We start from the raw sequence: 23,147 nt of genomic DNA, 5'->3' as shown, positions 1-23,147 counted from the left end.
TAGATAACAAATCATGCTGTGTTTGACAAAATCACAGCAGACTTCCAAAGACCAGCATGGGAGAACCGTGAAAGTATCAAAAGAAAAATGATTATCAACTACTTGGAAAAGATATTCAAGAAAGCCACTGACTTATTGTCAGAGACTGTGGACATTATAAGATGATGGGATAATGTCTTTAATGTGCTAAAGTATGTAATGGAATCAGATAAAATTATAAATACAGTGAGGACCTGAGGAATTAAATAACTATGATAGAATTATAGAACTCAAGCCAAGAATGGAAAAGGGTCCTGGAAAGGAAAAAAATGACCTCAATTATGCCAAATGTTGCTGGGAAGTCAAGATCAGACTCTGGCCATTGAACTGAGCAATCTAGAAGCAAAAAATCTTGACAGGAACAGTTGTGGTAGAATGACAGGTTTACAGCTTATTAAGAGTGGGAATTGGAAATCACAAAGACAAGTTTTTCTAAAAGTTCTACTTTGTTTGGATAGGAAATTAGTGTCAGTTAATGTGAATAGTAGAAAGAGTTAATGTCTCCTTATATTACTATAATACAACAGAGTACTGTCCAATACCATCAGGTCTGTGAACTGAAGGAAAATAGAAACAAAAACTGAAACAATCAGTGGAGCTGGGATTAAATAATTATACATATAGATTCAGGACTTAAAATTTCATATAATTTATTGCTTCAATGTTTATGACTTGATTGTTTTTTTCAATGTAATAGTTGAAAAGTATCCTCACTAAAGTTATGTAACATTTAGTGATTTTGTTATATAGTGCTTCAATTTTTCTTTTCCATTTTTAACATATAGATATTTCTTAAATAGAGAATAAGATGTATTTCAAAACTAATCTTGTAGTTATTTTAAAGGTAGATATACAGTTTTTAAATTAATGAGATTGATGTGATTTGAAGTTGTTTATCCTAACTTACCCACCAAATACTGTGTCCTGACTGAATTATGGCACTCACAGTCTGAGAAGGTTCAGTTACTTAGGTTTTTATTTCCATGAGAAAACACATTCAAATTTCTATCTCAAGATTCTGGAACACATCTCCCATTGTGAGGTATACATAGATGTGGTAGTGGAAACAGCCTCTCACTCACACTCCACACCCTCATCTACCATCAGGGAGGGTAGGACAGAAAGACTCCCTTGGCATCAAGTACAAAAGCAATGGGGTAAGGGGGATCCCAGAAACAAGCATCACCATCAGTGAACATTAAAGGAAGATCCTGGGGTCACTCACAGCTAAAGGGATGAAAAGAACCATTCAGCAGCTACAGCGTGGTGGTAAGTTTCCAACAACATGTTTGATTTTTTTTTCAAGAATGTGTCAAACTAACTGTCTCTGTTGTGAAGCACTGTATTGCTATGTATGTGTTTTTTTCTTCTTCTTTTTTGGTCCTGAATATACAGAAGGCAGGTTGACTTGCAAACATACAAATAACGGAATAATTCTTTGTTTTGTTCTCTGCCTTTGTGGTTGAAAGATAAATTTTCATTCAGTAGAATGAAAGTGGATTTATTAACACCCAGTAATATTTCTATGACATTGGTGTGTTATCTAAATGTGTAGCAAGGTATCTGAAAAAATGCTTCTGTTCTGAATAAACACAGGCAAACCATTTTTAATTTTTATTCCCTGAACAGTACTGTAAAATTACTATCGGCATAGCATTTGTGTTCTATGAGGTATAATATGTATAATCTACAAATGTGGTAATGTAAATGGGGGGGTTGTACATGGGTTATATTAAAATTCTGTATTATTTTATATGAGAGTCTTTGGAATTTGTAAACTTCATATCTATTACAATCCTTGAACAAATTCTACACAGATATTAAGGGAAGACTTTAAAAGTATGCACAAAAATGGGTCCATTTCTGATACATTTTGTATAAAGTGTATACAATGGGAATTGGTATATGGGTAATGATAAAGCCCAGGGCAGAGAAGAAGTCCTGGAGGAAATTCTGAATCATCCATACTTAAACTATTTTCAGCATAGATTTAGTAATCTTCGTAAATCTTTGAACAGCGACAAACCATGTAATTCTTGGTTAAAAGGAATGTCAACCAGAACAGCTCCCAATTATGGGGGTGAGAACTTAGTTATTTTCCTACGTAGAGAAACACTTTATTTAGAATCTATGGAAGTGATTTTTTTCCTTTTACCTTGATTTTTTTTTTCCGGCCATTCTTGAAACTGTCTTCAGTCACCATTTTCTGTCTTGACGTATAATGCAGATGTATTTCAACATGCATTGAACCTGAAGAATTAGATATACATTCTCCTTTTTGTGAGAGCATTGAATAGATTTCAAGATTGCTGGATGGAATATTTTACCTCAAATATGTCATGGAAGCAGTTGGGTTCAAGAGGTTTAGCATTGTAATTACAACTCATTGAGACTCCTGAATTACAACTAAGTAATTTTCTTGTTTCGAAAGAAATGGGTACACAGATGTATGTTTTGAATACTTATAGAATCCCATTGTCTGCAGTGAGTATGAAGTAGTATTTAGGAGTGTGATTAAATGGGCTGAGATGTGGAGAAAGGACACTTCCAGGAGAGAAAACTTTAGTAACTATTGTTTCAGAGGTGAGTCGTTTTCTCAGTTAAAAATGTGTGTTTTCTACTTAGAGGCTGATAGAAATCAACTGGCTTGTGACTTATCGGGAGTGACTGCCATTCTCAAAGAATAGTAGCTATTAGAAAACAAAACCTCATACTCTTCAGAAGGACACACGAGTAAGCACCAAGACATTGTCCTTGTAATCATGTTCCTCTGTGGTCTCAGTGGTACTGCGACAAGAAACCAGTTGGGATTTGTGGAGTGTTCCTTACCTCATATAAATCCGAGTACCAGTCACCAGGCTGTGTGTGATTAGGTTTGGAGATTTCTTTGAGCTTTAAGGGTTAAGGGATAGCTTTAAGAATTAAGGTACATAATGTAGCATGTGTCCTTGTTAAATGTTGGAGCATCTTTTGGGTATATGCCCAGGAGAGGTATAGCTGGGTCTTCAGGTATTACTAAGTCCAATTTTCTGACTGATTTCCAGAATAGTTGTGCCAGCTTGCAATCCCATCAACAATAAAGGAGTGTTCCTATTCATCCACATCCTCGCCAGCATCTCCTGTCAACTGAGGTTTTGATCTTAGCCATTCTGATTAGTGTGAGGTGGTATCTCAGGGTAGTTTTCATTTGCGTTTCCCTGATAAGTAAGGATATTGTACATTTCTTTAGGTGCTTTTCAGCCATTTGATGTTCCTCAGTTGAGAATTCTCTTTTTTTTTCACTCTGTCTTTGACTTTTTAATAGGGTTAATTGATTCTTTGGAGTCTAACTTCTTGAGTTCCTTGTGTATATTGGATATAAGCCCTCTATCAGCTGTAGGATTGGTAAAGATCTTTTCCCAATCTGTTGGTTGCCGTTTTTGTCCTATTGACAATGTCCTTTGCCTTACAGACGCTTTGCAAGTTTATGAGGTCCCATTTGTTGATTCTTGATCTTAGAGCATGAGCTATTGGTGTTCTGTTCAGGAAATTTTCCTCTGTGCCTGTGTGTTCAAGGCTCTTACCCACTTTCCCTTCTATTAGTTTGAGTGTATCTGGTTTTATTTGGAGATCCTTGATCCACTTGGACTTGAACTTTGTACAAGGAGATAAGAATGGATTAATTTGCATTCTTCTATATGCTGACCTCCAGTTGAACCAGCACCATTTGTTGAAAATGCTGTCTTTTTTTTCCATTGGATGATTTTAGGTCCTTGTCCAAGATCAAGTGACCATAGGTGTGTGGGTTCATTTGGGGGTCCTCAATTCTATTTCATTGATCTACATGCCTGTCTCTATACAAATACCATATAGTTTTTTTAATTACCATTGCTCTGTATACTATGGCTGGAGGTTAGAGATCGTGATTCCCCAGGAAGTTCTTTTATTGTTGAGAATAGTTTTTGCTATCCTAGGTTTTTTGTTATTTCAAATGAATTTGCAAATTGCTCTTTCTAACTCTGTGAAAAACTGAGTTGGAATTTTCATGCTTCACTATGTTCATAGCAGCCTTATTTATAATAGCTAGAAGCTGGAAACAACTCAGATGTCTTCCAACAGAGGAATGAATACAGAAAATATGGTACATTTACACAATGGAGTTCTAGTCAGCTATTAAAAACAATGACTTCATCAATTTCTTAGGCAAATGTATGGAACTAGCAAATATCATCCTGAGTGAGGTGACCCAATCACAGAAAACCGCACATGGCATGTACTCACTGATAAGTGAATATTAGCCCAAAACTCTGAATACCCAAGATATAATTTACAGACCACATGAAGCTCGAGAAAAAGGAAGACCAAAGAGTGGATACTTCAGTCCTTCATAGAATGGGGAACAAAAATATTCACAGGAGGAAATATGGAGACAAAGTCTGGAGCAGGCACTGAAGGAAAGGCTATCCAGAGACTGCCCCTCCTGGGATCCATCCCATATACAGCCACCAAACCCAGACAATATTGAGGATATCAAGAAGTACATTCTGACAGGAGCCTGATATAGCTGTCTCCTTAGAGCCTCTGCCAGAACCTGACAAATACAGAGGCAGATGCTGGCAGCCAACCATTGGACTGAGAATGGAGTCCCCAATGGAGGAATTAGAGAACAGACCTAAGGACCTGAAGGGGTTTGCAATCCCATAAGAACAACAACAATATCACCCAACTAGACCTTCTCCACCCCCAAGCTCCATTAGACTAAACCACCATCCCAGGAGTACATAGGGATGGATCTATGTCTCCAGCCTCATATGTAGCAGAGGATAGACTTGTGGGGCATTAATGGGAGGAGAGGCTCTTGGTCCTGTGAAGGCTTGATGCTTCAGGGTAGGGAAATGTCAGGGCAGGGAAGTGGGATAGAATGGATGGGTGGGAGAGAGTGGGTGAATGAGTGGATGGGGAAGCACTATTATAGAAGCGGGTGGAGATATCAGGTTTCTGGAGGGGAATCTGGGAAAGGGGATAACATTTGAAATGTAAATAAAAAATTTCCAATTAATAAAGATTAACCTTTATAATTTGTTTTTAGTATGGGATGTTTGGAAGGTTTTTGCCTTCTTCATTCTAATACAAATAATATGTAATAAACTGCATTTATGTAACTGCATTAAATTTGTTTTTTTATTGAAATCAATTTTTAATTTTATTCTCATAGAATATTTTCTCATTATGGTTTTCCTTTCCTGAACCCCTCCCAAATCCTCCCCACATCTCTGCTCTATATCTTCCTTCACTTTTAAGAAAACAGGCAACTTGTTAATAAAGATGGAGGGAAAAAAAAGAAAGACTAAATATCAGGAAATCCATCTATAAAATGAAAAGTAAAAGAATATTGCAAACAAAAACCAAACCAAAACAAAACAAAAAAAAAAAAGAAAGAAAACAGGCAAATACAACATAAGCAAACTAGAATAAATAAAAAGAGGAAAAAGCATGAGAACTGTACACACACACATACATACATACACACACACACACACGCACACACACATGCATGCGCGCGCGCAGACACACACACACACACACACACACACGCACGCACACACGCACACATGCACGCACGCACGCACGCACGCTAAAAACAAACACCGGAGAACCCATAACAACACAAATTGTGAGGCCCTACTGTCTAATAAGCCAAAGACTGGTAAGATTAAAAAAACACCCAAGGAAAATAACATTAGAGAATTGACCATTGAGTTTATTTTATGTTAACCATCTGCTGCTGAGGGTGGGACCTACCTACCTACCATTAGGTATGGTGTATATACCCAGTGAGACTCCGTTAGAGAAAACTATGTTCTTTGCAAGCGATTACCATTTGAAGAGAGCTTCTTGGTTAGCGATGGGTGTTGGTGTCCATTTCCACGGATTCCATCTTATTGAGCCATCAAATGGGGGTTGGTTACTTCCACAACATTTGTGACACTACACTTTGCGCTTAAGCAACTTTACCTAGTGTTCGTAGTTGAATGCTCGATCATACATATGATTTTTGTCTTACTGATTTCCACCCATAGCTATTAAAAACCACACTATAAAGTCCTTACCAGTTTTCCAATTAGCACATTGGAACCAATGTGTACTAGATTAGAAATTATAGTGTATTGTATCAGGTTTTTTTAGGTTTCGGTAAATATCCTAGAACTTAAATACATATAGAACTTCTCATGTGGCAAGTTTATATGTATGCATATTTACTTTTCTACTAACTTTAGAGAATCCATATGAAATTTAAGTCTATCGAGTAACTTATATTTAACTAAACTAATCAATTTTCTTGAGGCTTTTATTTTTTTAAATTTATATTAAACTAGAATATATTTAGGAAGATAATTGAGTAATTTTTCTTAAACAGACTGTTTTCTATTAAAAATAAGGTAGTAAAATATACATTAAGTGCTGATATGAGCCATAATTGACATGGCACACTATAATGGAAATTGGGAAAGACTTATAAATAAGAAACTTATCTTAGAATCTCTCAGTGAGAGCTAATCCAGTATCTGACAAGGAGAGGTTTCTGAGTCTGGACCTTTGTTTTCAGTGTCTTCCTTGGGGCTCTAGGAAACTTAGTGGATATCTGTGAACACCAGTTTCCCATTGTTAAATGGGAAATGATAAAACGGAAATAACTGTGTCAAGTGCTCTGTACTTCTTCATGTGCCACAGACACTTTATTCACACTTTCTTACTGTTGTCATCCCTATTCAAGAAGTCCTTAAGTTTTTAGTTTCACTTTGATAAGCAGAATAATTTTCACCCAGAGTAGGAATTAGAAAACATTGAGTTATGAAGGCCTAATATCACTGACTCTATTCACAAGAATAACAAAGTCTGAAGATGATGTTTATTCTCTGAAAATCATGTATTTGAGAAGATCACCATTTATTTAAATGTATAAAGCTTGGTGTATTTGAAGACAATGGTATTGCTTTAGAATGATTCATACACTGATGTATTGGTTTTTTTTTGCTTATTCTGTGTGTGTGTACACATGTTCTTATGTATTTATTTGTATCTATTCTTTTATGTATGAGTGCATGGGCACATGAATGCACAAACGTGTGTGAAAGAAAGTTGACATCGGGGTCTTCCTCAGGCACTCTTCACATTACTTTTTGAGGGAGAGTTAGTAGACCTGATGCTCCTTATTTGATGAGATTGGCTACCAATGATCTTTAGAGATCCTCCTGTCTCCATCTACATAGTTTCTATGATGACGACGACAACGATGATGATGGTAATTACTTGTATTTGTATGTGGGATTATGTAGCTATTTTTTAGGGAATCCAAATTCAGCTCTTCATGTATTTGTCACAAGTACTTTGAGAGTTGAGCTATCTTTCCCCACTTAAATTTTTAATTTTTTTGTCAAGTAGAGCTTTGTATAAAACCATGTAAGTAATTTGGTATTCTTAAGTCTAAATAATAAAATGTATCAATCTTAGGTTGTTAATACCAATATGATCTTTTAGTTTTTCATGATGTTTTTATTTAAATGAAGTTTGTGTGCATCCTGTTTTTTTAATGCATTAGTAATGATAGGCTGCTGTTTCTTATGATAGAACATAAGTAGCTATGCAACTGCTTTAAAGCATTGTTGTCCCAATATAGATTTTAGAAGCGTTCTCCTAGGTCAATCAGTTTTCTCTTGTTTACATTTCTTTACAGGAATAGCACATAACAAGAAATTCTGTCTTCTGGTACTTCAATATGGATAATCTCTGCAATGTTGTTGCAGGATTGATTAAACGTTGAAGATTTTATGATTTTTGCTCAGAAGTTCTGGGCAAGAATTTTAGTAGATACTGATTTTTATTTTGGATAGGAGTTACAACCAACGTCAGGTTGTACTTGAAGGTGTCTTTGGAATTGACAGAATCCCACTCACAGGGTCACCATCCTTTTAAAGCTTATTCCTTTTAAATCATATTCTGCTAAGATATATGAAATAATTTTCATCACCCAAAACCATTCTTTTATGGAAAAAACAAGTGCTTTGAGATTTAAATGTTTATATTTTTGAACTTTCAGTGAAGGCTGTGCTTTTATTTTGTTGAGACATTGTTTTAAAAACCTTTGTTTATTCCCTAAGCTTCAGCAATAATTACGGGATCATTTTGAACAGCTCATCAAATATTGGGCAGAAAACATTAGCTCAGAGTGTACAAGAGATGAGCCCAGAATTCAAAGCTAATCCTATTTGTTTTGCTTTATATATAACAAATTGGATATCTACATGGATTCACTATATTAATATTTAACATGCAAATATTTTAACATAAAAATCTATACATGCAGCCTATTGGTATGAAATCAGTACATATTTAAACATGTTGTCTCTACTTCTTTTGGAAATAAAGGTGTTTAATTTCATCGGAAATAATGACAGGAACATACATTTCCCATAATACATTAATAATGGAGAGAGATATCATTACTCACATTGTAAATTATACAGTAAGTCTTAGGTGATTTATTTAGCACCTTAAACTCAGCAAATCTCACTGGTTGCCAAGGTTTTGTAATGCATATTAATTCCATGCTCTAAGCATATCTGAAATAAAAAAATTAGAATAAGACTAATTCTGATTTTCTTTCAAATATTATATTTTAATTTCACATATGTTTCTCTAATCTTTTCAGCAGTGCCTAATGATTTAGAAGATGCTGATTAAAGCATTTCCTCTGATTAATTATGTTTTGGCTTTCTACTGTTGTATTATATTTTAAAATCAAGTGTGCACACATTGTCTGGATTAGAGGAGCATCTGCTCTTTCCAGTCTCTGCAAATATTTATATAAATCTAACTGCCACCCATTCACTCCAAGTTCTCACGGCTTGGCTATCACTGATTGCATCTCCTCAATAAGCCATCTTCGGGATACAGAGATGTAAATAAAACAGAGTAACAACCTGCATTTTAGGGGTGTTTGCGTTCATGGTTTTCCATTCCATGCTTGCTATTGCATTTTTTTAGAACTCGTTTTGCAATGGAGTTTCCTTTACTTCTGCTTTCTTTAATAACATATCAGATCAGATCTTATTATGCAGCAAAACACTCTGGATATGATGGGGGATATAATGGGTAGGCTCTTGGAAGAAGATGTATTACTGTTTGGCAAATCCTGTATAAACTATCAGCATGGCATAAAGCTTAATACTTATTAGGAAAATTAAGTAACACATGAAGGCAGAATGTCTCCTATTTCATTTTCTTTTATTTTTAGTATTCTTTGTTTTACAAAACCTTGGCACGTATGGGTCAAGAGAACATAGAAAGGTAGAGTTTCACCACAGGGATTGAATAGCAATATTTTATGATTGTCCTTCCTCTCATTTTCCTTAAATAATAGTGGCTTTCAGAGGAGGAGACTACTTTAATATGTGGCTTTAGCTCTATTGAATGCTTTGATACAGAGGAGAGTCATCTATTTGACTTCATTTTACAAATTGTCCTTTGACCATGTAGACTCTATGGACAGAATGGATTTTTTTCTATTGCAAATTTCTAAGACAGAATTTCTTTTCTTGCAGCTTTATGTAATTATGTTCAAAGGGGTTTGAATTAAAATGGAACAGATGTGTCCATCTTTAATTATAGTGTAACAAATTGTGTTACTGTAAGGCTTTATTAAGTGAAACACTCATCTTTATGCAATAATGGGTCAGACAGCTTCAAAATGCTATCAGTGAGCAGAGTATTGCCTACTGCACTTAGACTTCAAAAGGACAATTAAAGCTCAGAGGGTGTATTCATGCAGCCATAAGAAATGGTGGAAAACATCCACATTTGCTTTTCTATTTCAAGTAGAGGGTAAACAACCATTAGAAACACACCATGATGTTTGCTATTATATAATAAGACAAAAATATTTGACATCATAGACATATTGAATGAAAAGTGAGGCTATCTAACTTGGTTTTAAAATAAACCACTTTAAAGATTTCCTGAAAACCCTTTTGCATTTTTCGTGTATAAGAACTTTCTTATAAACAGATGGTGAGGAAACTCTCCTGCATGCACAGGTTACAGTTTTGTTAATATCAGCTGGAACCTACTTAGCGGCTAAGTCAGCAACATGCTTCCAAGCCCCTCTCAAATTGGGGAACTCATAACCAACTAATCAACTAACCAACTGAAAATACAATCAACCAACCACATCTTAATTCATAGTATTTTATCACAACACTATAAAGAATTTATTATGGGATGCCAGAACTTGTTCAATAAAGACATAGTTCTTCAGTCAAAGTGATTGCAGTAGATTGATAACTTCAAACATGTTTATTCTGCATATTTTGTCAACATTATTCTGTAAATTGAAGAGCATTCAGACATAGGTAAAAGTAAACAACAAAATGATTAACCTGAATCTTATCCCTCACTTGTTGATAAACATAATCATAGGTAACTTATTACGATGTAGTTTTGTATAAGTAGTTATTTTGAAAATATTATATGATAAAATATACTAGGTAATGAATACCATGTAATAACAGTCATTTCCCATGTCAAACATCAGGTACTAATCACTTATATTCATGAGAATGCTGCATTAAATGTTTCCTAATTTCTTTCCATCACAGGATTAATTCATTGATTATGGAAACACAAACCACTTATTTTAATAAGTACTGAGTTCATTTACAATGCTGACTACTTTTTAAAGCTTGTTATTCTGTGAGACATTGTGAAGTTTTCATCAGTGGTGACAAGAGTGGAGGGACTCTTTTTGTCTGAGCCCATCATCTTTTTGGAATTGACACTTTTACTGAAAGTTTTATACCAAGCCCCAAGTACCCATTTACATACCATTCATCTCTTCTGTGTTTTTGTTCCTCTCCACAGTATGACGATTTATTACATTGTGCTTACTGTGCCCTTCCTTACAAAGAATCCAAAAGTTGGTCTTCTGTGATTAGGCTCCAAGAATAAGCTCAAGATATATACCAATTTTTTATAAGTCTATGTTCTTATTATTTCAGTCACATTAATGCTTTCTTTATTTGTATTCATTTCTATGAATATGTACTTTTAAACCTGACCCAGAGGAAGGTAATTTTGGAATAATCTATGCATTAATGCTTTACCTAATATCTGAACTACCATTCAAGACAAAAGGATTGAGAAAGTACCCTTGGGAAGAACTGGTTTTATCTGAAAATTGATTTTATTGAGTATGCATGTTACACATAAGGAAAGACAGTGTCATGAAAAATATACTTCTGAGGTTTTAAAGAGTTCATGTCATGAACAACTTTTTTCTTTTATAATTTGTTAGACTTCTTTTTATACAAATAATTGAGTCTAATGGCGATCTCCTAGACTAATCTGACATTTGTGAATGGAAAGCAGACTGCACGAGTCCATTCTCAAGTTCCACACATATTTACAGGAGAGATCCAACAGGTAGTCTCCTGCTGAACATTGTATTGGTCTTGTCCAATGTCACACTGAGGTATGTAAAAAGAATACATCATAAACTTATTTTAGAAATTCAGAAGAAATTCTACTAGCCCTGTAAACTCTCCTTTGAGGTGATTTTGTCTTGTTTCTTGTGAAAAATCTGTACTGTTTGTTGTCTGAGACAATGAAGTAAAGGTCTATATTCCATTTCTTAAGACATTACCTCTATTATTTGTATAGAAATTATGTCTATTATAATTTTTAATATTGGAGAAATTACTTAAATTAGTTAAGCTCAGCATTTTATTCCCTATTTTATTAGCCCTACAAATACCTTTATTCTGGAAAGGCCATCATTATTTATCTACTAAACAAGCATATTCATTTGACTACTACTTCATACTTAAAATATGCTCAGAAAAAGAAAACAAACACAAAGAGAGATTAGTAATAGTCACCAAATCTAGTCATACCTTTATAGTTCTAAGCTGTAAATTGGCTATTAATATTTCTTTGGCATCAGTGATTGCCATTAGATATCACTTTATTCCTTTCTTGTCACAATTTGTTTCCTGTGCCTGACTCTATGACATTTGTTTCCATGCCAAGGAACACATATTAAAGAAGACCTCTTGCCAGCCTGGACCAAGGAGAGGCCACAATAAGTACAACCATTATCTTGGCCAATGTTGAACAAGTAGGAGGAGAGTATTGAAGTCCTGATATTATGAGATGTTATCACCGAAACATAAGTATTACGTTCTAGAAGCATTAAAGATTGTGTAGTATAAATAGTTCTTTTCTGACTTTAATCTAAGAGGGATTTCATCATTTACCATGTAGTTGACTATAATTGTGAGAATACCAGAATTTAGTGAACATACATGAAAATGCATAGAAAAGTTCTTTTCTAAATACACCTATGATGTAGAGTAGATGGTACTGATCTAACAGCTTCATTTAAATGCTGAAGAGAATTTTGAAAGTTGAGTCAGGAAGCTGGTGAACTATAAGACAGGCATGTCAGGCAGAGACAGGGGACTGTGTTAAGTGACTACCTGTTAACCTAGACCTCAGGTAGGTGACTATGTTAGGTGACTATCACCTATTAGCTTAGAACTTCAGGCAGAGGCAAGAGACTGTGTTCGGCAGTTGTTACCTGTTGTTCAAGAACTCAGACAGCAGAGGCAGGCAACTGTGTAGGTGACTTTCACCTGTTAAAATGAATGCGGATGAAGCAAAGCTTGAATAATTGAAGGAAAATGAAACCACTTACCCTGTTTGGGGTAATAATTACCCTGATTATTGTAGATAAGTGAGTTTTAAGATCAAATTGACATTTTAGAAAGACTAACAAAGTAGCCAAAAACATGATATTGAATCACCACCCAAACAATGGATGCATGTGACCTCTCTCTCTCTCTGACACACACACACACACACACACACACACACACACACACACTATACTGCCTGAATTCATTCTCAAGTTCCCCATGTATATATGTGCATATATATTCTGAAATCACAGATAGAATGACAATGCTGGTTTACTAAAATATCCTAGCAATTGCAGAGTCAACTGCTCTTAGGGAGAATAAACAGGACAGGGAAGAGAATGCTGACTATGACGGATGCCTAAGTTGGGCAAGATGTGAGCAGGGAATGGCCATGCTATAGGCATGGAAGTTGGCAAAGCCAAGATACTTTTTGATTCATTATGGATGAAATAAGGAGGGCACTGGTAGCTTATGTGAAATGATTGTGGTAGTGGACAATCAAGGTGGATGGTTAAATGATGATGAGGAACCTCTGAGCTCAGACATTTCTACTCAAGCTGCAAGCCCACGACTTCTTGACTTGGCATCGGCCTTCTACCATGTTGGTTCTTAAAACATTTTTTTTTATTTTTCCTCATTTCTTTTTAAGTCATGGTTTACTTAAACAAATGTAATATTTTTAGTAATTGAAGGTTTTCCAGATATCTTTATTAATTTATAATTTATTTCCACTGTGTCAAATAATATCCTTTTTTATGAGTTATGGAGACTTGTTTTATGGCTAGACGGTGGTTTGTTTTGGCAAGAACTCTGCTTTAGAAAAGAGTGTTTAGTCTGGTGCTGCTTGAGGTGTTTCAAAATATCTTTTCACACATTTGTGTTCAAGTTGCTAAATGCTTCCCACTATTAATTTTTACCATATCATTTGTTTATTAAATTTTCTCTTTAATTTTTAACACTTTCTTCATTATGATGCCAATTTGCTCATATTTTTTCTGAAAATGATATTACTGATATGATATTACTGATAAATATATTTTATCCTTATAAATTAGATTTGGATCTAATTTTTTAATCTTTCTGACCTCCAGTTCACAGTATAATTATAAACATTTTATTGGTCTTTGCTAACTCGAATGCAAACTGCCCATTCTGGCTCAGTGATATTCTATTCACCATTCTCTTCATGTTGGCACACTTCTTAAGTGTTCATAGGTTTGACCAACATGATTTCATTGGATGGCATTAGTGGGAATTTACCCTTCTAGTTCATAGAAGCTTTGTGTTCCTCTAATTATTCGTGAACTTCCCTCCAGGTTTTATTTAAGTGATTTGGGAGTCGCTGGTCTGGTTTTTCCTTTTATGGGTTGTTCCAAGGTTATATAACCCATTCTAGGGTTAATTCTAGGTTTAATGTTTGAGAGCAGTTTCTCCTGAGCATCCTATGTCATCACTGGTGAATAGAATCCTTAGTCTGCCTGGTAAGGAAAGGCTCCCTTCTTGATTCTACCTTAGTGTCAGGCATGTTCCCAGTCTTTCTCCATGCTTTGGGTAGTTTTCTCATACATGTACACATGTTTAATCTGCGTAGTGTTTGAGGAAAACCTCTGTAGACACTCAGGGTTTTGATTCTAAGTGTTTTTCTCTCCTCTGACATTTTCCCATGAATCCGAGCAGGCATATTCCCCCCTGCACTGCAGCTCGGATTCCCCTACTCAGGGAGCCTCTGGGTTACTCTTTCATGAGTTCCACTCTGAGAACTCTCTCAGGTCTGGACTATAAGAGATTTGTGTGGCTCACCTCACCATAAAAGGACCACTGGCATTTATTGACTGGTATCCATTGTCTCTAACTTCCTTGTTTTATATCTTTTATTTTTGTCATTTAGAGTGTAGATGTTGCTCTATATAGAATAAATCTAGCTAGTCACTGTTTCCACATCATGAGTTGACTTACAAGGTTCCACTAAACTGATTTGTAATTTTGAAACATCTAAAGATATTATATGTAGGCTCTCTCCATTTGTGCTCTCTCTCTTAACTTAGCAAGAATATTGAAGAATCTGATAAAAATCTTAGAAAAGAGGGTAAAAATACAGTAGAAGAATATAATTGGTGTAGAAAGAGTCTTTAAGCAGTATAGTTTTAAAATTTTTATAGGAAGCAGATAATAGAGGATGTGGTGAAAGATTGCGATATGCATGGTTATTATTTTAAGGTGCTGTTGGTAATTGACAAGTGAAGGCTCTTGAGCTATAAGCACAATTCATTTACTTCAGAAAGAATTACAGTATTTATGGTTGTGTTAATTGTTATAGAGAAATATTTTCCATCATTTTACAAAGGTCTTGGCATCAGGCAGAGAAAATATTTGGTTAAATTTATCATGTGTTATATGGGAAAGTGAAAATAATAAAACACAGATTTTAGGCCAGCTGGGGAAGAAATAAAGAAAAAAATGAATAACTCCAAGGATAAATTGATAAGCAATAGGTAATATTTATTTAGAACCTACCGTGTGTGGAACTCCCCGTGTGTTCTATCTTCTGTATGATCTTATTTCCCCATTGCTTACATAGTAGGCGCATTACGGATATCCACTGGGTTACATGTAATTCCATTTTCTTTAGATGAGGAAATTGAAGCCTTTGCCTAAGTTTATACAGTTCGGAAGTGACTGATTGAGAATGTGGGTCCAAGTAGCCTGATTTAAGAGCCCACACATGTAACCACTGACTATGTTGCCAATGAGTTTAAAATGGGAATGGATTAAAATATGCAAGAGAGCTGGAAGGACTAGGGGTTGTGGTCCCAAAGCAGGATACTAATGCTAAAGATGCCAAAGACTGAGCAGTTTTGGGTGAAGCTGGGCCTAAAGTGGGTGATGAAAGAACTGGAGCAAAGGTAACTGGAGTTGGTCATTTGAGAATGTTCAGGATGTTTTTGGTGATTCATGTTTGTAGACACTAAGTGTACCCCTGGCAATGGCTGAATCGGAGGTAGAGGGTAGACTACTAACATTTTATTTTTGTAGCTAGCTATTGTTGATGATGTGGTAGGGTTTGATAGTGGAGTGAATTAACCTATTATTGTAGACCAGAGTAGAAAAATATGCTTGTTGAATACTCCACCTGGAAGAAGTGGGTAAGGCCAGTAATAAAAGAATAACCAGGCTGCCAGCTTCTCTCTCTACAACCTTTCTTACAACCTGTTTTTCTCTTCTCTCAGTCCTATTTCTAGTCATAGTACACATAATTACACTTACTCTGTGACACTTTTATACGGAGTGGAGGGTATCTTCTTTTCAGTTAGGATTTTCACCATGCAGCTCCTACAGTGCCAATAAGTCATGCTGGTCCTGATTGGTCCATGTTGGACTCTCAGTATGGGTGGCAGTTCACACCAAAGCTGCTCTGTGACTGTTTGAGTCAAGTCACCCTATCACCAAAGGTGTGGCTAGAGAGAAGTCACTTCTTTTTTTTATGTACTTACTGGAGATCAGGCGTGCATTATAAACAATCTTAGATAGAGGTCCTTCTTTTCCTGGTATCTCAGTAACAGACTCTTTTCTATAAATGGTTTCTTTTAGGGTTTTAAAGAATTTACACTTAGAACATTGGAAACCTCATTTTATTGTGAAAGAAAAGATGTTATATCTTTGACTGCCAGCCTGTAAATGGATATACATGCTTCTCTCCTGTGTATTATTGAAATCTCTCCAGAAGTAATCAAGGGTCTTCCTCAGGAAAGTTTTACTGTCATTGTTTGGGACATAGTGTCTTTGTGCTGGCCTCTATGTGTCCCTTGACCTGACACTTCACTGACGGAAACTTCAGTATATTCCATGGACCAACCCAGCTGGTTTGATAAGTAGCAAAATTCACCAGGACAGCTATACATGGATGCACCAAAGCTGTGAAATTAATTTTTGCGTGACTTATTATTTGGGAATGATATGGAATGTCTTTTTTTGGATGGATCTTACATTTTTTCCATTAAATAAAAATTATGTGTGCACGTATTCAGGCATGTGTGCACGCACGCATATATGTGTGTACAGCTTGCACGTGTGTATGCATACACAAACACACACACACACACACACACACACACACACACACACACACACACACACACGCATTGTGGAGGTCAGAGGACATCTCATGGGAATTGGTTCTTTCCCTACACCATATAGGTCTTATAGATAAAAGTCAGGCCATGGAGTTGATTCTTGCATGTTTGTCAACTTAAAGTAGAAAAGCGTATGGGTGCCCTAATATTTAACATACTTTTAAAGAGGCTTGTCATTTACATAAATATCTTATGGAGATTTGAGAGGAAGATGGTACAAATATCAGTCTGAGAAGGGAGGAGACCTTCATCAGCTCCGTGTTGTACCCCAAAGGCCTGGAATATGGCATTCAGTCCAAAGGTTTCTGCATTTTGGCAATATTTTCTTACTCTGACATTGTTTAATGTGGGTTTTTCTGCTCTGCACCATTTATTCCTTGGTAGAAAATTAAAATAATCCTCAAGGGTCTAGTTTAGTCCTTAGTTTAAGGAGGTGTTACAGACCCACTGGCCTGTGCCAGGATGTGGCTTTCTTGTGGTGGCCAGGGGCCTTGGGTCAGATGCTTCAGTAGTTAACAGTGACAGAACAGTGTATGTGACATCCAGCTACTGTCACATGCACTAATCATGCTGTCACCAAGTTCTGGATCGGGCTGACTGAAAAGCAAATTATGCTGGCCTGCTCTGAAGTCCACCTATAAGATGGCAAATTAGGGGGAAAGTGAAAAAATAATCCATTTAATGCTTTCATGTCAGCAAGACTTAAATCTTGGTTATTGAATGAGTGTTGAAGCTAAAAGCAAAATATTTCTTCAAGTAATGATTGTGTGTTCCCATGTTTGTTTTAGTTGTTTTAATTGAGGTACTAAAGTGATTAACCGTTTTCTAGAATTAAGAAAATGAAAGCGGTGGTGACTGTACTGAAGTAGGGGAAAGGGCAAGGTTCAAGTGAAACTAAAAATTCGAGCTAATGCCGAGGGGAAGTATCTTAAATAGTGGCATGATTAATTTTGCAGGGTGTGTGTTCTTTTTCTGAGTCTTGCCTGCCCCTGAGTCCTTGTTATTATGAAGAGAAATATTTAGTTCACAGGAACACCACAGGACTTGAATGAGGAGGGAAGTCAGACGTTTGTACTGGGAAGGCGAGCCTCTGTGTGCCTCGTGTTTTGAACTTCCTTCAGTGGAAGTTTGGTAGCTATCGTAGGCAGAAAGGATGCAGCACCTATGATACTTGGGGAAGTCGCTCTGCGCTGGCTGAATGCTGCTTTTCCTGCTTCATTCTTCTGCAGTATTTGCAATTAAAATTGAAAAAGAGTTTTTAAGGTAGGAGATGTTCTGGAAAAGGCCATGTTGCTTCTTGATATTCCTTTAATAGCTCCAAGTCTAAGTTTTTAGAACTGGCCTTTAACTTTGTTTTACTCAGTGCTTTGGCAAACAGATTCCTAAGTCTAATCAGGCTAATGTAAACCATTGTACCAACAAAGCACACGCTAGTCTTTTCCTTGATCGGGAACACTTTACACGATGCTGCTGAATGCTAAGGACATGAAACAGTTCTGCATTATCGAAATGATTTGTTTGGTTTTGTGGGCATATGATCCAGTGCTAATTTGTAGAGGCCTGTTCCCAAAAGCCCACTTGGATAGCATTTATTAAAAATGCAAGTCTTCTGACTAATGAATGGTAAGATGATAATATTTTGTCTTTCTTCCAAGTAAACAGAGTGAGTTCCAGGAATTTGAGTGATGGAAACAGTGACCTTTAAATTAGTTTTAAGTGGTAGATCCCTCTCTGCTGTGAAAATGCATATACAAATATCTTGGAGAGCACAAGTCTCCAAGGAATGATGGGGAGGAAAAGAAGCAATGAGCTAAACAATATGGAGTTGAATGGCATTATTAGCATTTCTGCCTTAGAAGTAAATAGTTTACAGTCTGTGCTTTGGGAAGGGGTCTATTTTAAGGCAGAAAGTGTTATTGTTATAATTGCTTCTAGGCAAGTTGGGTTGTCTGTGTTGCAGTTCTCAGTAATGACTCCACTGTTGAAGGCCTATTAGCTGTTGGTCTCTGTTTGAGGCACTGGAGACATAAGGGTGACAAGACAGCATGTCTATCTTGAACATGGCATTCCTGCTGGGAAAAAGAGATGAAACTAGTAACTAGGAGCTATTGAATATCAAATAGAAAAACTAAAGTAGGGAAATCCTTTACAAAGTTAACGAGGAAAGTCAGGAACTGAAGTGAAGATCTGTAGTCTTAGTTACTGTGGAGAAGGACACAAAAGAACTTATGAATCCAATGGGTTGATGATGGAAAAAAACTGGGCAACTAAGAGACTCCTTCAGTTGGGCTGGTTCAATGGGTGGCTAAGAGGTTGTTTGGAATTGGGATCTTGAATAATAAGACACAAATTAAGATCTAGGTGAAGGGTTCTATGATGTAGAAATAGTTACTTAAAAGGTATTAGGCTAGGAACAGTTTGAGATATTAATGTTTATATTTTGAGCTGGAAAAGAGGCTACTGTCATTTTGTTCTCAAAACAGTAATGTGTTTTCTGTAGGTTTAAAGAGTTAGGAAGTTCAGGCTACTCTGGAATCATGGAATTAGAAGTATGAAGGCCAGCTATTGTCAGGACTGTTTGATCCCGTTTGTATAACTCAGACTTGTTTTTATTTTTCTCCCCTTGTTAAATTTCCTTTGCCAGAGTATGACGGCCTTTGCTTTCTATCTACTGGAAGTCATTATACTTCATAGCTGTGTATGTGTTCCAGGAGCTTTGGGAACCTCACCAATCATGTTCCAAAGGCCAGGAAGAGACTGCCCATCATCTCTCAAAAAGTCCCAGCTCTTTTCTCAGAAGTGCCATGAATCTCTTAAATCCATGTTGGTGTAACTCCTGAGCTAGACCTTGGGGAAGAGAATAGAATTCCCTTTGGTAAGTCAGCTCCACCTTGACTTACTAGGAAAGAGGGTTCTACTGCCTCATCCCCCAGAGATTCACAGCCTGAAAAGCACAAGGAAGGGAATAAAAATAAATTCATAATGCTTTTTCAGGACAAGGGTGGATGGCCAAAGTGATTGTCAGGCAACCTAATGATTACGTACTTTAAAGCACAGTGAAAAAGACTAGAAATGCATGAGGGAAGATATGGAGGCTGAGATTAGTTTATGTAGAGTCTTTTAGGATATTGATTTTGAAATCTACTGTACTTGAAAGAAAATTATATTTTGTAGTTTTAGGTATTTACATGTAAACAAATATACAGATGCATGTGTGTTGATTGGCTCATTGTTCCTGTAGAACCCAATTTCAGACACTGGAGAATAATCAAAACCAGTAATTCTAAAGGCCTGGAAATTAACTAAGATGAGGCAGTGACCTAAATCTAATTTACTATTGAAACATCAATACTCTATGAGGTCGAATGGTAAGTCATGGCTTCTGCTGTGTGGACAATTTGAAGGATGCTATTGTAGATGAATAGAATCATTAGGTTTCTATAGTGAACTGCTAGAAGCAGGGGTACAAAAAACAAGGCAACAAACCCCAAGTCTAAAACTCTGTGGTTAAAAATATGTCTATATTCCCGGATGACTAGTGCATATGTTATTTGTGTATAATCCTGAGAGCATCATGAAATGGCACGAAGGGAGGAGATGTGAATTTGTTGGTAAAAGATGTGGCTGATTCTGGTGAGGTGTTGGAGTTTACCCTTGCTTCAATGAGTTTTATAGTGTGCACACAGCCTGGGTGGCAGAAAACAGAAGCCTATTAGATTGATTCGTTAGAGGGCAGAATTATGGGATAGAAGACCAACTGGAAATTTACTAGGGGGGCCTACAGGCAAGAAACCACCAAAAGGGTGAGCCTCAAAATCTTGAGTATAAACTCAGCTAAATTCCTTGGCAGGCACCTAAACAAAATAGGCATGGAAGAGACCACCAGGGGGCCAGGCTAAAGCAGCAGTAACTAGAAGCCAAGAAAATTTGGCAGTGACACCAGTCTCTTTCCACACCATGGGGGAGTTGGAGTTTAGTAGTAGTTCACATGAGTCTCCTCTCTTACTAGAACCCCAATCCAATGATTCTTTAAAAAAGTACTTCAGTGTCTCAAATGTGGAATGCCTGTTATTCACAGAATAACATCTTTTAAGCAGTTGTACCCACAACTGCTTAAAAGTCTTCACTTCCAATCAAGGTTATTTCTTACAGCCACAGGATTCTTTTCCCATTCCCTCCAGTTTATTCCCTAATGTGTCCACATTGACCATTGATCTGTGTTGTTGAAATGTAGTATTTCACTGAGCCTTGGAGATGGAAGTTTTACTCCTTCAGAAACAGTTATTACAGCCATGAGGCAGTGTCGATCCCATAAGATTGTTTGTCTTAGGTGAGACAGAGAAAGCTACAACTTTATTCCTCTCTACAGATGTACAGAGAAAAGGCCAGGCAAGAAGGTAGCCCTCTGCAAGCCACAAAAAGTCTTCCTCAGAAATCAAATCAGCCAACATGTTCCTCTTTAAATTATAAGCACCAGAACTGAGAGAGTACATTTTTCTCATTTTTATCTGCTTACTCTTATATACTTCATTGTGGTAGCCCAAGCATCCTACCTACCATGTTAAGTTTGCAGAGAGATAAAAATGCTAGGCACAGAAATAAAACAAAAAGTATATTCATAGTGTAGGAAGAAATTCTTAATGCAATCTGATTCCAATTAGTTCAGATGTTAAATTAGCACAGATATGAAAGGATCTATTTATATTATTCAACAAATGAAAGGAAAATGTGTTCAGTTAGAACAGTGCATTTTTTTTCTTTATTAACTTGAGTATTTCTTATTTACATTTTGAATGTTATTCCCTTTCCCAGTTTCCGGGTCAACATCCCCCTAACCCCTCCCTCTCCTCCTCCCCTTCTATATGGGTGTTCCCCTCCCCATCCTCCCCCATTACCGCCCTCCCCCCAACAATCACGTTCACTGGGAGTTCAGTGTTAGCAGGACCCAGGGCTTCCCCTTCCACTGGTGCTCTTACTAGGATATTCGTTGCTACCTATGAAGTCAGAGTCCAGGGTCAGTCCATGTATAGTCTTTAGGTAGTGGCTTAGTCCCTGGAAGCTCTGGTTGGTTGGCATTGTTGTTCATATGGGGTCTCGAGCCCCTTCAAGCTCTTCCAGTCCTTTCTCTGATTCCTTCAACGGGGGTCCTGTTCTCAGTTCAGTGGTTTGCTGCTGGCATTCACCTAAGTATTTGCTGTATTCTGGGTGTGTCTCTCAGGAGAGATCTACATCAGGTTCCTGTCGGCCTGCACTTCTTTGCTTCATCCATCTTGTCTAATTGGGTGGCTGTATGTGTATGGGCCAATGCAGAACAGTGCATTTTTTAATGCTTGAAAAGAAATAAAATCTTATCAGAGAAATAAAAACAAAGAAAATTTATACAAATGGAATGATCTGTGTACGCATATGTAATTATGTATATATTTATACATATGTAAATGTGTGTGTCTACTTTTTGTGTATGTATGCAGTAGTCAAAGGTCAACCTCAGGTGTTTGTCCTTAGGCAATGCCCACTTTAGTTCTTTAGTTCCTTTTCTTTTTTTGAACTCACCAAATAGGCCCCACTGGCTGACCAGCAAGTCCTAGGGTTCTTTCTGTTTCTGCTTGCTCAGCTCTGCGATTACAAGCAGCATGGATTACCAAGTCTGAAATCTTCATAAGGCCTCTGAAACTTGAATTTCTTGTGCTTGATTGGTACTTTGCCAACTTCCTTATCATAGAAAGGCCCAGGACTAATAAGAAAAAAATTGAATCGTCTAGTTAATAGCGATTTATCACAAATGAAGCCAACACAAAGGAAAAGGCAACAGAGTGCGTTTGAGACCAGTTCAATTGGGTGACTGTTTTACGTGTGTATGGCTATCAAAGGATTTATCACAGATGAAACCACATGATTCATTGCTTCACTCTAAATTTTGGTAAAAATAAAACGATAGAAATATGTTTGATTGAGGCAGTAAACATGTGAAATTTGGAATATCTATGATTAGCATTGAATTAAGTAGACTTTGAAGTTATTACTAAACACAAAGTAGATAATTCATAGTGATAAAATGATTGCAATGAAGTTTTAGCAATTATAAACAAACTCAACTAATAAAAATGTTTAAAGACAAATTTAGATGGTATAGATAGCTTCTTTGCTAGCGAGGACAACATTTGGGAAGGAAATATCAGTTTTCTCTATTGGAATACCACTGAGAATATCAACCACAGTCCAGGACAGTTCCCATACTCAGGAA

The 23,147-nt window shown here is 36.6% G+C and overlaps 1 protein-coding gene across 2 annotated transcripts in view; it reads left to right on the top strand.

The window, feature by feature from the left end:
• The first annotated feature begins 1,126 nt into the window (after nucleotides 1–1,126).
• Nucleotides 1,127–23,147, top strand: part of Csnk2a2ip (casein kinase 2 subunit alpha' interacting protein) — a 125,815-nt gene continuing 103,794 nt past the window's right edge. For both annotated transcript variants that reach the window (NM_001398859.1, NM_001398858.1), the window contains exon 1: nucleotides 1,127–1,308. The gene's annotated coding sequence lies outside the window, so the exon portion shown is untranslated. The remainder of the gene's footprint in view (nucleotides 1,309–23,147) is intronic.

The sequence above is a fragment of the Rattus norvegicus genome, chromosome 11, assembly GCF_021556685.1.
Source record: "Rattus norvegicus strain SHRSP/BbbUtx chromosome 11, alternate assembly SHRSP_T2T, whole genome shotgun sequence".
Taxonomy (NCBI): Eukaryota; Metazoa; Chordata; class Mammalia; order Rodentia; family Muridae; genus Rattus; species Rattus norvegicus.
The sequence above is the reverse complement of the archived record's forward strand: the minus strand, read 5'-3'. Positions and strand labels throughout refer to the sequence as shown.